Source organism: Belonocnema kinseyi, chromosome 7 (genome assembly GCF_010883055.1).
Source record: "Belonocnema kinseyi isolate 2016_QV_RU_SX_M_011 chromosome 7, B_treatae_v1, whole genome shotgun sequence".
Lineage (NCBI taxonomy): Eukaryota > Metazoa > Arthropoda > Insecta > Hymenoptera > Cynipidae > Belonocnema > Belonocnema kinseyi.
The window spans coordinates 48,757,424-48,771,473 of record NC_046663.1 but is presented as its reverse complement, the minus strand read 5'-3'; the positions used below and the strand labels follow the sequence as shown (position 1 = coordinate 48,771,473).

At 30.0% G+C, this 14,050-nt stretch overlaps 1 protein-coding gene across 1 annotated transcript in view; it reads right to left on the bottom strand.

Annotated features, from left to right (window-relative positions):
* The window catches only part of LOC117177087 (locomotion-related protein Hikaru genki), a 530,094-nt gene that overhangs the window by 360,146 nt on the left and 155,898 nt on the right, over positions 1-14,050 (bottom strand). The window lies entirely within an intron of this gene.

Here is a 14,050-nt window from a genome sequence, read left to right as displayed (position 1 = left end):
TTAGATATTTAGATATTGAATATAATGTGCAGGATAAAAGTGAATTAATACTTCAAATAACACAGTTTTAATTAAATAATTTTTCAAATGATTCTGATGTGGTGAAATGAGTTTAATTTAATTTAATTTTAATTTAACTTTTCTAAACGTGCTTTAATTTTATTTACGGATAAGTAACAAAAGTTGCCAAGCGATCAAATTTTCAAAAATGAAAGTGAAAATTAAAAAAAGGGAGAGGGGAAATTATTTAATATTTAAACATTTCATTAATAATAAAATTTTTTAGAAAAACACCAAGTCAAAATTATCTGAATAATTCATTATAAAAAGAATTCTTTAACGCCTTGTATTTTATGAAGAAAATCATTACTTATCATTGAATAATTAATTTTTTACGATATTTGATTACATGAAAATTGCATTCATTGATATAAGATATGAACCTTTTTAATAAAAACTTATTTATAGTTAACCTATTTCTATTAGAATTATATAGTTTTTCGAAATGTTGATGATGTTTTGAAATGATTATATGAATTAAATTTTCAAAATCATATGTACAAGTGTTTTGTTTCTTACAAAAACAAGAATTGAAGGTTATTGATAACTAAGATTTTCAGGAAGAAAGTTTAAAATATATATAAAGTAAGAGTAAATTTATTATTTCAATTAAACAAATTATTTGACGCTTTTTATATATTGAATATATTTGAAAAATATATTCATCTTGGTTTGAATCAGTGACAAAGGTTACTAATAAATTAGACTATGGAAGTGCTGTATCAAAATTTAAAGGAGATTATACACATAATGTTAACATTATTTGAATGTACGATGAAAATAATTGTATCATGTTTTTTATTTTGTGAACTGCTTAATTCATTAACAATTAATTCTACTAAAAGTTACACTTTCTGGAATCAGTTTAAAAGCTTAAGACTAAATAAAATTTTTAAAACTAAAATGTCAAATAAGAAAAAATATGTAAGGTTAAATTTTTTGAAACGTTTTATAACAGAGTTATATTTTAATGGAATATTGAGTATAATTTGAATATTAAAAGTAAATTTAAATTTGGAATTATATTATTTCAATTAGATAATTTTTCAAATGATTCTGATGTACTGAAATGTGTATTTGTTTTCGATTTTTCAAAACATATGAAAATACATTTGATTTTTTTCTGAAATTAGTATCTAAAGTTACCAATAAAACAAATTTTTAAAAATGAATATGTTATTAAAGGAAAATGTAGAATAAAAATTTTTTCTATGCTTGAATGAAAATGATTGTTTAAAGCTTTTTAAGTTATCATTTATCAAAAAATCAATTAATTGTTAGATGACTAATTTTTTCACAACACCGAAATAGATCAGTTTTTTTTTAAGTGTTTAAATCAACATCGTGCCAAAATAAATAGTTTTAGAACAAATTTTAGTAAATTTAAGAGATATTTACAAGTTTTAACACCATTAAAAAACAATAAAAATTTATAAGATATTTTAGAATTTTTTTGAAAATTCAGCATAATGACATTTTAGGAATGCATTTAGCATGCAATAGCATTTTAGGAATATTTAGGTTCCCAAAACGATTTCTTAAGGTTTTTTAATTTGAAAAATGAGCTTTAGCAGAAAATTCAAAAAAGATTTTAAAACATTAAATATTTACTTAAATTTCGAGAAAGAGTAGAAGATTTTAAAACAAAATGCTTTAATTTTGTAACATTAAAAAATAAAAAATAAATTCAACGATAACATTCTATAAATATTCCGAAAATTTACAAGAATAAAGAAGATTTTTAAACTGCAGAAGATTTAAAAAAATGCAGATTGATGTGAAAGTTCTTAAATAAAAAGAAAGCCAGACGTTACAAATGCAAACGTCTGGACACTAATGTTTTTTTTTCAAATTAAAATTTGTGGACAAAATGTGTGAAGAACTGAAAACTCATATGGTAAAGTATCACATGCCCTTAATCAGAATAACTTTGAAAGGTCTCAAGTGAAGAAATTAATGTTATTCAAGTTTTTAGGAAAATTGGGGATATTTTGAGGCAGCAGTTTAGATTTTAAATAACTTTTCGAAATTTTAAGAAAAATTCCAGTCAGATAAAATATTTTTAAGTATTTAAGAAGTATTGTGTAGATATTTAATTCTAAAAGGGCTCGAACTTTTCCTATTATTTTGTAAAATCCCGTCAAATATATATTTTTCTTAATCTAGATTTTTTGTTGGCGAATCTGAAATAATCACAAATATTTTATAATTTTCTTCAAATTCGTTAGAAATTTTTATAAATTTTGAGGTAAATTTTTTACATTTTAAATGATTTTTCAAAATTTTTATAAAAATTGGTTTCATTTACAAACATTTTTAGGAATTCAAGAAGCTTTGCATAGACTTCAAATATTTTAAACCTTGGTTGCATTTCCGAAAATTTATGGAATATTTATTATTAATCTTCTCCATTCTTTTTTTGACACATCTTGAATATTTAAAAATCTTTCATAATTGTCTCATGAAAATGATAAAACTTATGTAATTCTTTGAAAAAATGCTGATACTTCTTTCCTTTTAAATAAATTAAAAATGTGTGGAACTAAACAAATATCAAAAAAGCATTGTTGTGTCACGTCAAAATATTGTTTAATTTATTTCTATACCGCACTTCATCCTGAAAATCTATTTTTATTTACAAAACGTCTGTTAAGTTTTTTTAAAATAATAAAAAAAATATATGACGTAACTGCAGTTAGGGTGTGGGAAGGTAAAACTGTTTAAAATAACGTTACGGAATATGTGAACGCTCCATAATAATAGTACTCGTACATTTTGCGATGCATTGATACACTGAATTCATTCTTTCAGAATCTAATTTCAACAAGAATATAAGTCTTCAGAAAATTTTAACAAATGAATTGTTATTAGAAAGTTCAGCAAATTATAAAAATGAGTATAAAAGTGAGCGCGCGCACATAATAGTCTAGTAATCCCTAAACTCGTGCTTGCTGTCTCCCTCCTGACAATATAGTTCGGCGTATTCCTTGCCAACCCCAGTATCCACTTTACATACTTCTCCTGTACCCTATTTCCCCCTCACTTCCCTTCCAACTCGACACCTCCACTCCGTAAAATAAGACACTCATTACTAGCGAATCAAACAGCTCCCATTCCTGCCTCATCATCACATTTGCCCTTCTCACTCTCTCTTTTATATGCACTCTTTTATATCCACTCCCCCATTTTTTCCAAACAGGAAGCCCAGGTATACAAACTCTTTCACCTCCTGTACCGCTTTTCCCTTCCACTTCCACTCCCCTCCCGCATCTTTCCCACCTCCTTTACTGAACACCAAACCTTCGACTTGTCCGCATTTAACTCTAACATATTCTTGTCCAAGTAACGTCACAACCTCTCCATCATCTCCTTTAAAGCCTCTTCGCTCTTTGCCAACAGCACTATGTTATCTGCATATGCGAGTGACCATAACTTGACTCCTCCTACCCTAACTCCTCCTACCTGTCCGGCCGCTAGCTTATTTTCCATACCCGCGATCAAAATTGCAAAAAACTTTGGGCTAAACGGGCACCCTTGCCTCAGTCCCCTATCCATCCAGAATCAACAAGCAAGTGATATTTTTAAAACTGTTTTCAAATACATGTAATAATTTTCTATACAAATAAATATAAGTGGATACGCATCAGAGATACGATCGTTTTTTGTTAAATAATTATAAACACTTGATTCTTCAAATGATATAAAAACAATTAAAGCAATCATTTAAATAATTGCTTCTTATTAAAAAGCTTTATAACTTTAATTCGCTTCTTCCAGGCATCTTTACTTAGCCAAAAACTAGGACAAACATTATCCAAACTGTAATGGGAAACTTTAATCTTCCGCAGAATTCAAAGAAAAGATCACGATTGGTGGTTATCAAACAATCAAGGAAAAAATTAAATTTACAGACTTTGAAAAATTACGAACGAAAATTGCCATGAAGAATACTGGTCGCACTAGTATTAATAAGTTAATTATTGTAAATCCTCAATCCAATTCTGCTTGATTTTATTAAATACAATATTTTACATTTTCTATAATACAGTGGAATTAAAAGATGTTTGGTCTGAAAAATCTCCAAGGATTACTGGTGTTTAATGTCCGAAATAACAAATTTGGTATTTTTTACTATTACATTCATGAAATGATTAAATATCAATCTTTTATTAGTTAAATATTCGATTTATCAATCAATTATTAATATTTTCTTTAATTTAAATTTAGAGTATTAATGGAACCATTACTGAAGATCAGAATAATTATAATAATTTTTATTTTAACTTCACGAAGAAAAAGTGAACGGACTACATAAATGATAAGACGGAGTATAAAAACCCCTTTCCGTAAGTCAAAAGTGCTCTCTTGATATTTTAATTGCCGCTAACGTTAACAAAACGTTCCATAGTAAGTTTCATGTAATCATTATTTTTCAATAGGAAGGATATGGAGATGCACTTGTATTTTTAGAAAAAAGACTTGAAATCGTTTAAAAAAGCTGAATCTCAGGAGGACGGTCTTGCAGTATTCAAATTGATGCTCCTGGTAGGAAGTGCTAATTAATTATGCACTTGCAATAATTTCTTTCAACAAGTATTTATTTATTGTTTTTAAGAAATAATACACAAACACTGACTTGCTAAATCCTGCGCATTAATATTTAAAGACCAGTATTTTGATCTTATACCATTTCCAATTAATTTAATTTTTTAAATTTATTATTCTTAGCGCTGCACGGCCTTGTATTTTTTGTAGCCTTGTGTGCCCAATAATTTTGAATTTGTTTTAATTTGAAAAAAAATAGTAATCATAATACTAATGCATATTAATAATAAATAACTATATCTACCAATGCATTAGGAATCTGACAATTGTCTTTTTTTAATTTAAAAAGAATTCAAAAGATTTGGATTCTTCAGACTTTCAAACAATTTAAGGTAAATTCAAAAAAATTGAAAAGCGTTTGAAAAAATTTTATTCTGCTGATTTGGGTAAACTTAGAATGAATTTAAAGAAACTTAAGGAAAGTGAGAGGAAATCAAGGTTGATGAAAAAATTTTTAAATTTGCGAAAATTTATTGAATTTAGTTACTTTGAAATGAGTTTCGAAAGATTTAAAGGTATTCTAGAGAATGCCCAAGGATTACAAATATGTTATGATAAATTAATAAAAATTCAGTATAAATTTCAAATTAATTAGAATTGAGTCATGACAACCTTTAGTAAGTCACATTTTCGAAAAGTCACATTGCGTTATCTTTTAATCGTAAAAATTGAAAATCCACAAAAATTGGCAAAATAATTCAATTAATACCCCTTATCATTTTCAACATCTCATGGAAGGAATAACAGAGACCGCTATGATTAGTTGCAGAAATAATTGGCTTTGTTAATTTTTGGTAAAAATTACATTTTTTCCAAATAAGAAATGCTGCAAGAATTGCAAAAAATTCCATTGATAATAATAAAATTCTTTCAAACCAATTAAAATATTATAAGATCCCGAGAAATTCTGTGAAACTTGATCAAAGTTTCTAATGGACTGAACTTAAATAAATTAAAAGTGTCTTAGAATTTTTCTGAATACTATGAAATCATTTAAATTATTTAAACTTTTCAAATACCTCTGATAACGTATTAAAGTTTTTTATATTTCTTGGATATTAAATTGAATTTTCTTAAGAAATATAAAATCTTTTAAATTCTTTTAGATCTTGGGCAATACCTCAAAAATTTAAAATCTTATAAAATTCGTCAATTTTTTAAAACAAATTCTATGAAATCCGTTGAAATATTATAAGGTGCCGCATAATTACATGAAATCTGGTATTTCATGAAATCCTGAAAATTTACTAAAATACTTTAAGGGCTCCTAAAATCTCTCAAAATCATTGAGATCCTCAGAAATTTTATAACATCAATAGGAATGTCTTAAAATACCCTAAAACCTTATAGATCCTAAACAATCGTTTCATAAATACCCTAAAATATTTCAATCTTTTCGAAATCCCTATGAACTTTTTAAACCTCTTAAATATTCCTCGGATATTATTAAAATATTCTATAATATTTTATGTTTTTTTAATTTCTTTGAAATTATATTAAAAATGCAGATACTAGAAAAATTTTAAAAAAGAAAAATTGAATTTGTCATTACAAAAAACCCTATTTTATTCATATATTCTTGAAATTTAAGCGTATGCAACCCGATCCATTTTTTAAGGGCCTGGAAGAAATTAGACATTAGGTTTTCTGGCTATGAGAACAGCATTATTGGAAAATATTTTCTATAGCGGACAACATCATATAATTATCACGCCTTGATAAGTGTCTAAACTTTGACCTGGCGGCCGTTTAAAGGTCCTGACCGCTGAGGTCGGGTAGGTGAGGTCAATTGTAAGCGTTAACGAAAAACATTACCCCTAGGGTTTTTGAGGTCGCTAAGGCTGAATCGAATAAAAAGCAATCAAAAAACAGGGAAGTCGTTAAAGCTAAAAATTGACCTCATTTACCCGACCTGAGTGGTCGTGACCTTCAAACGGTGGCCATTTCATGGTCAAGGTCATAGTTTAAACTCTCATCAACGCGTGATAATTACATAAGTTTGTCCGCTATGGAATGTTTCCAGTAATGCTGTTCTTTTAGCCATCAAAACATTGTTCGCGTTCAAATGACCTTAGGGTGACCTTTAAGGTCATCTGGAACATATCACCTTCAGTGCATATTGATATGTAAAATTTTCCGTCTTTCGATTGCCGGTGTCAAAAAGAGGAGTTTCTAGTTTTTTAAAAGTTAACCTTGTAACAACCATGCAGGTGATTCTCAAGGTCAAGAATAAGTTAAATAATTTATTAGCTACTACTATTCTTTATTCGTACATTTTCTTTCAGCGAAATGAATTCAGGAAAATCAAGTTGGAGGGAGGAGAAGTATCGAATGTTAGAACTCCCTAGCAGCGAAACATCCGAACAATTAGGACGGTGTATGCTTATGAAGGGCACGAAGAATAATTTTCCGTAACCGGCTGGACTCGGGAATAGTTTTCTGCAGTTTTCCACTCCCTTGGCTGAATGTCTACGCAAATCCGAGCGCCTCTAACTGAAATCTCGCTGCAGGCGGTATATGGTATATGGGGGTTTTATGTCTAATAATTTATTTTTTGTTTTATATCTAATAATAATGTAAGTGTCAGTAAGAAAATAAAATAAAGTCTTTGGTTTTATCATTAATTTTGTCAATTCGCAACTCCAGTCAAACAATAAGAAGTAATTTTTTATTGGAAAATGTCAGGAATAAGGCTAGAGAGATACTTGAGTTTCAACAGTTTCAAACCTAATCCTAAAGGATAAGACAAATCCTAATTGAAGCCTTATTAGCTTTAATTAATATAAAACTTGAGGTGTTAAATATCGCATTTTATAATAATACCAGTCAAATTTTGACTGGCATTTTTCCCTCATGGCATATTTATTTGAAATTGTGCAAGACATTTTACTTTATGAAGAATAATATTTTTACTTATATATTAATATAATATTTTTACTTATTTTTAATAATATTTGCGTGGACTTAAAGGCGGCGTTTGACTCATTAGACCGAGGAGAAATAGAAAAAGTTATGATAAAGAAGGGGATAAGAGGATAAGAAGATAAGGCGATAAGGGGATAAGGAGAAAGGGTTGGGGAGGAGTTAGGATAGAAAAGGAAAAGATATATACACTCGAATACGCAGACAACATAGTGTTGATGGCAGAGGATGAAGAAGGGATGGCGGGATTAATTACAGGATTAGAGTAATACTTAGATTAGAAAAAGCTGAATGTAAATGTAGAAAAGACAAGGATAATGAGATTTAGAAAAGGAGGGGGAAGGAAAAAATAATGGACAGAGAGATGGAAAGGAATAAAGTTAGAAGAAGTCAAAGAGTATAAATATTTGGGATATATCTTGCAAACGAATGGAGATCATACAGCTCATATAGGAGAAAGAATAAAAAAAGCAGCAGGGCTAATGAATCAGATATGGGGAATAGGAAAAAGAAGGTTAAAAAAATTTGAGAAGGAGAATGTGGTTATTTGATTCGCTGGTATGGCCGGTATTAAGTTATGGAGCAGAGATATGAGAATGGAAAGAAAGGAAAGATATGGAGAGTTTATAAGAAAGGTATATAAGGTGGACACTAGGGGCAGACTGGAGGACGCCAGGATATATGGTGAGAGAAGAAATGAAAAGGGATAAGTTAACTTTAAGACCGGGAAAGAGGGCATGGAAATTTGAGGCGAAGCTTAGGGAGGGAAAGGGAGGGGAGTTTGCGAGAAAGTGTTTGATGCAGGTAGAAGAGAGGAAAGGGAGGGCGATCGAATTAACGAGATGTGAAAAAGAAAGGAGGGAGTTCTGTAATGATAGAGAAATAGAAGACGGTACTGGAGTAAACTATGAAGAATTGAAAAAAAAGGGAGAGGTAAAGACAATTAATAGAAAGATGGGGAGCGATTAGGGAATCAAAATACAATAAATGGTATGAGATGATAAAAAAGGAAGGGGTGCAAAAGTATTTACAAAAGGGATAGGTAGGGAGAAGGTGGACTAGAATAGCAACATTTAGATTGGGAAACGAGGTAAGGGAGGGGAGGTACTGGGAAAAAAAAGAGAACAAAAAGTGTAGAATATGTGAATGGGAGGAGGAAATATAGAAGCATGTATGAGAAGGATGTAGGAGAGGAATGGAAGATGAAGGAAGCTGGCAAGAAAATGCGGTTAAGGTTCTAATGGGAAGATGGATTAGGAGAAGAATGGATGAAGGAGTTGGAGGGTGCTAGAGGAGCGAATGAGAGAGAATGAAGGAATGCACGTGAAAAAAAGGTAAATGGAGGTATAAAAAAGTGAAAGAAAAAGGAAACGGAAGTCGCTTAGATTAGAAGCGTAAAAATTGTAAGTCATGGGAAAGTAAAAGTTAAGCAGACTAAGATGCGTTTGCGTTCTCATGCTCTCTCTCTCTCTCTCTCTCTCTCGCTTGCACTTTCGCTTTCATTCGCGCTCTCACTAGTTTGCTATTAAGTCCTAAATTGCGCTCTCGCAGGAAATAGAAATAAGGAACTAGATATAAGACTTTATGTAAATAGCACAGGCACACAAAAAATGTGGTCTGTCCGGTAGACTACACTACCATATCTATATGTTTTTGGGGTCGCTGATTTCGAATCCGGGGTCCAAATAACCCAATCAGGTCATAGTTTCCCAAATAATGCAAAAAGAGACGTAAAAACGACGAAAACAGCGTTTTTTCATGTATATTTTGTATAAAAACAAAAGATTTTCATGTCCGGTCGACTTTACAACCATATCTATATGTCTTTTGGCTCACTGAATCTGAATCCGGGGTTCAAATAACCCTATCAGGTCACAGTTTTCCAAAAAAAAGCAAAAATATACGTAAAAATGAGGAAAACAGCGTTTTTTTGTATATTTTGAATAAAAATTAAAGATTTTTATGTTCTGGCAACTTCACAACCATACCTTCATGCCTTTTGGGTCGCTAAATCTAAATCCCGCGTCTAAATAACCCAATCAGGTCATAGTTTCCCAAAAAATGCAAATAGAGACGTAAAAACTTGAAGCTCCATTTTCTTGATTCTCACATTGACGAGTTTCCAAAGAATCTGGGAGATTTTAGTGAAAAACAAGGCGAACGTTTTCACCAAGTCATCAAAGAGATAGAGCGTAGACATCAGGGACATTGGGATGTTAATGTGATGGCTGACTACTGTTGGTCATTAAAACGAGATCAAGTTTCAAAGGGAACTAAACGGAATCGACACCCACTCCGTAGATCTTTTGAAAAAAACGAGTCCGATATTGTCGAATAAAATCGTGAGAGGCGAGGGGACTCACGCTAATCTAGCATCCCAACGTGAGAGGCAAGGGGAACTCATGCTAATTCAGCACCCCGATCTAGAAAGACGAAGGGACTCATGCTAATATAGCACCATAACGTGAGAGGCAAGGGGACTCACGCTAATCCAGCACCCCAAAGGGATCAGAATTTACTACGTCCACGCCGTTGTTACTGGGTAATGCTGAAAGTAAATAAAATTTGTTCCAAAAAAAGTGTTTTATTTATCTTAGATCCTACAATTTCAGGCAAGGGGAATCATGCTCATGGAACACCCAGATGGGACTATTGGAACCCCAGATTCAGATTGAGCGACCCAAAAGATATAAAGATATGGTTGTGAAGTCGGCCGGACATGAAACTCTTTTAATTTTATACAAAATATACAAGAAAAAACGCTTCTTTCGTCATTTTTACGTCTCTTTTTGCATTTTTTGGGAAACTATGACCTGATTGGGTTATTTGAACCCCGGATTCAAATTCAGTGACCCAAAAAGACATATAGATATGGTTGTAAAGTCGACCGGACATGAAAATCTTTTTTTCTTATACAAAATATACATGAAAAAACGCTGTTTTCTTCGTTTTTACGTCTCTTTTTGCATTTTTTGGGAAACTATGACCTGATTGGGTTATTTTGACCCCGGATTCGAAATCCGAGACCCCAAAAACATATAGATATGGTAGTGTAGTCTACCGGACAGACCACTTTTTTTGTGTGCCTGTGTAGTTGTAAATAATTGTATATATAGAAAGGATAAGATTGTAAAAAATATATATACAAACCGATTTTTGTTCATTGCAACTCTTTTGTGAGAATTCCAATTATTTGGCCGAAAATAAACTTTTTTGTTAAAAATTCACATTTGCAAGTTAATAACTCAGAAGTTTGATAGAAAATGTGCTTTTCTGGCTTAAACATTAAAGTATTTGGTTGCATTTTACTTCTATCTTCTAAATTGCAAAAATTAAGTTTAAAACCAAAAAGACGAATTTTCAATTAATAAAAATTTTTAAATATGAAAAAATATGCACCTAATCTATCGAACTTTTAAGCCAAAAAACGAATTTTCTCTACATAAATTGAATTTTTAAACAGAAGATCTGAATTTTGTGCAAAACAATTAATTTTCAAGAGTTAGTTTAACCCTCGCACACGAATTTATATTTTCAATTCAAAAATATACATTTTAATTTGAACATCAAAATATGCGTTTTCAACGAAAAGTAAATTTTCTACGCGATAGTTGAATTTCCAACAAAAATAAAAACTAGCATTATTATCCTAAAAGATATAATTCCTACTAAAATAGATAGAATTTTTAACTTAAAAGACAAATTTTCATAAAAATAGTACAATTTTAATTTAAAAAAGATTTCAGTTGACAGAAATAGTTGAATTTTTAACCCAAAATGTAAATTTTCTACCAAAAAAGGGAAATCTTTAACAAAATAGATGATTTTCAACAAAAAAGATAAATTTTCGAACATAAATAGAATGGAGTTTTATTTAAAATGAGAAAAATATGTTTTCAGCAAAATAAAATAATTTTTTAACGAAATAGTTACATTTTTAACCAAATAGTTGAATTTTCAACCGTAAAGATTGAATGTCTATAAAAACTGATAATAAATATAGTAGTTGAATTTTTAATAAACAAAACTAATCTCCGATAAAAAATAAAATTTTCAAATAAAAAAAATTGAAAAAAAAAGATTATAACAAAATATAGGAATTTTCAACTAACTATTTTAATTTTAATTGAAATTTTAACCTAATAGTTAAATTTTTAAACAGAAAGGTTCATTTTCTCCAAAAAAAAACAATGTTTCAAAAAATAAATGTTTTTTAACTGAAAAACATGAATTGTCAACAAAAAATACAATACGGCCATTTTCATTCAAAGGAATAAGTAAAATAGCTTCATTTTTGGTTAACAAAATAAATTTTCAAGCGAATGTAATACATTTTCTAAAAAATAGGTGAATATTTAAAAAAGCAAATGAATTCGCAATTTAAAAAAATAGTTTGGAACTAAAATAATGAAATATTCAATTGTAATAATTATATTTTCTGATAGAAACAGTAATTTTCATACAAAAAAGTAAAACGAATCTTCAACTGGAATGTTTAAATTTCTAAAGAGCAAACTGAAATTTCAATCAACAAAGAAACAAATTTCTAACATGTTTACTAAATTTTCTACAAAAAAAGACGATTTTTTAAACAAAATACATGATTTTCCAACCAAACAGTTGAATTTTCAACTAAATAGATGACTTTTTAACTAAAATGATGAAATATTTCAATGGATTATTTAGATCAGTTAAAATAGTATATTGTGCTACAAGTACCACACGAGTGTGAAGTTAGCTGTACGAGGCAGAGACGAGTCGAATGGAAGTTTTAGGCAAGTCGTAGGCGATCTGTAAACGAGCCGAAGACGAGCCAGAAACGCCCCGAAGATGAGCCGATGTCAAGTACTGTAAACTTCACAAAAGTTTCAACTGCCTACTTTTAGCTTCAGTAGCACACGATATTTTTTCTAACAAATGCGGGAAATTTGCGATTTGAGAAACAATCAAAATCAATTTTTTGAAAAATTATGGTAATTTTCGGATGATAAAATTATCAAAATTACCTAAAAATTCCGGAAATTTTTATAAATTTCTAAATCCTCAACAATTTACAGAAATTTAGTGTATCCAAAGCTTTTTGGAAGAAATTCAAGAATTTCTGAAAATTTATGGATAATTTGCTCAATTTAAAAAATGTTCTAAAATTGATGAAAAATCGGCTAAATTTCGAAAACTTTTGAAAATTTATGAAAAATTGGCAAATTACTGATAATTTCAGATATCTAAAGGTTTCCAAACTTTTGAGAAATTTTCGGTAATTTATCAGTCATTTATCAGCCATTTATGGTAACTTATCACTTCGGGTATGTCCAATAACTATTCACTACTCACAATCAGTCTCTCAAGCGTCAAATCATAATGAAATGAAGTTATGATTCCGACAGTGCTGAAAAGTAATCCTGACTCGACATGCGCAAGCGTAACAGCAACAAAAAGTAATCTTACTCAAAGCGCGCAAGCGCAGCAGCTAGAAAAAGTTTTTTTATAACTGATTTTTGAAAATTGAACATTTCGTGCGTATCGAACAGTATTTTATACCAAGAAGGCCGAGAAATTATGTCAAAGTTGAGATTTTGATGTTAGAGTGGTATAAAATTAATTTTCAACCAAAATAGAACCAATTTTTTTTATTTGAATTTCAATCAAACAAATTTCTCTTGGATTAAAATAATGGAATATTCAACTGGATTAGCTCAATTCTTAGTTCAAAAGATTGTGCTACATTGAGTGGTAGATGCAATCCAATTGAGGTTTCGGATCATTAACCGGTTATTAATTCCTGACGCTTGGATAGGGGGGGGGGGGGGGGGGGGGGGGGGGCTGATATTTTCTCAAATAGGTTCTCAAATTGGGATCAAATCATTTTGGGGTCGTTTTGGATTAAACATTCATCTGTTTGGATGCAAAGTTCTTTTTTTTAAATTATTCAAAACTTTAACAGGATTTTGCTATTGTTTAAAGCAAATCAGACGGGGTGCCAACGATTCGTTTCATGGCCCAACACAGATGATCTTACCCTACAAATAACAAACTTCAACTCATTTGCGGAGATTGGTAAGTTCTCAAGCTGAAAACGGAAGTAATAATCATAAGTTTATTATTTAAAATACTATTTAAAAATCAAGAAGGTTTACAAACACAAACACAAAGAAATTGTTTGAAAAAATGACAAAAAGTGACTCTGTGATTGGAGCTTTTTATTTACTGACGCATAGTAGACAATTAATGTCAAATAAACCCATGTTTTCAAACAAATTAATAATTTTACAACCTACCGAGTAAAAACAGAAATATCATTTTTTGAATGTTTATATAACTTACATTTAAAATTAATAAATAAGACTTCTTTTAATTTTGAACGTCTACCAGGTGTATACATATGAAACCGGTATTTTTTCAAGAAAAAAACACATTTATTTCAAGAGAATGATAACAAATATTTTATTCAAAGTATGCGCCC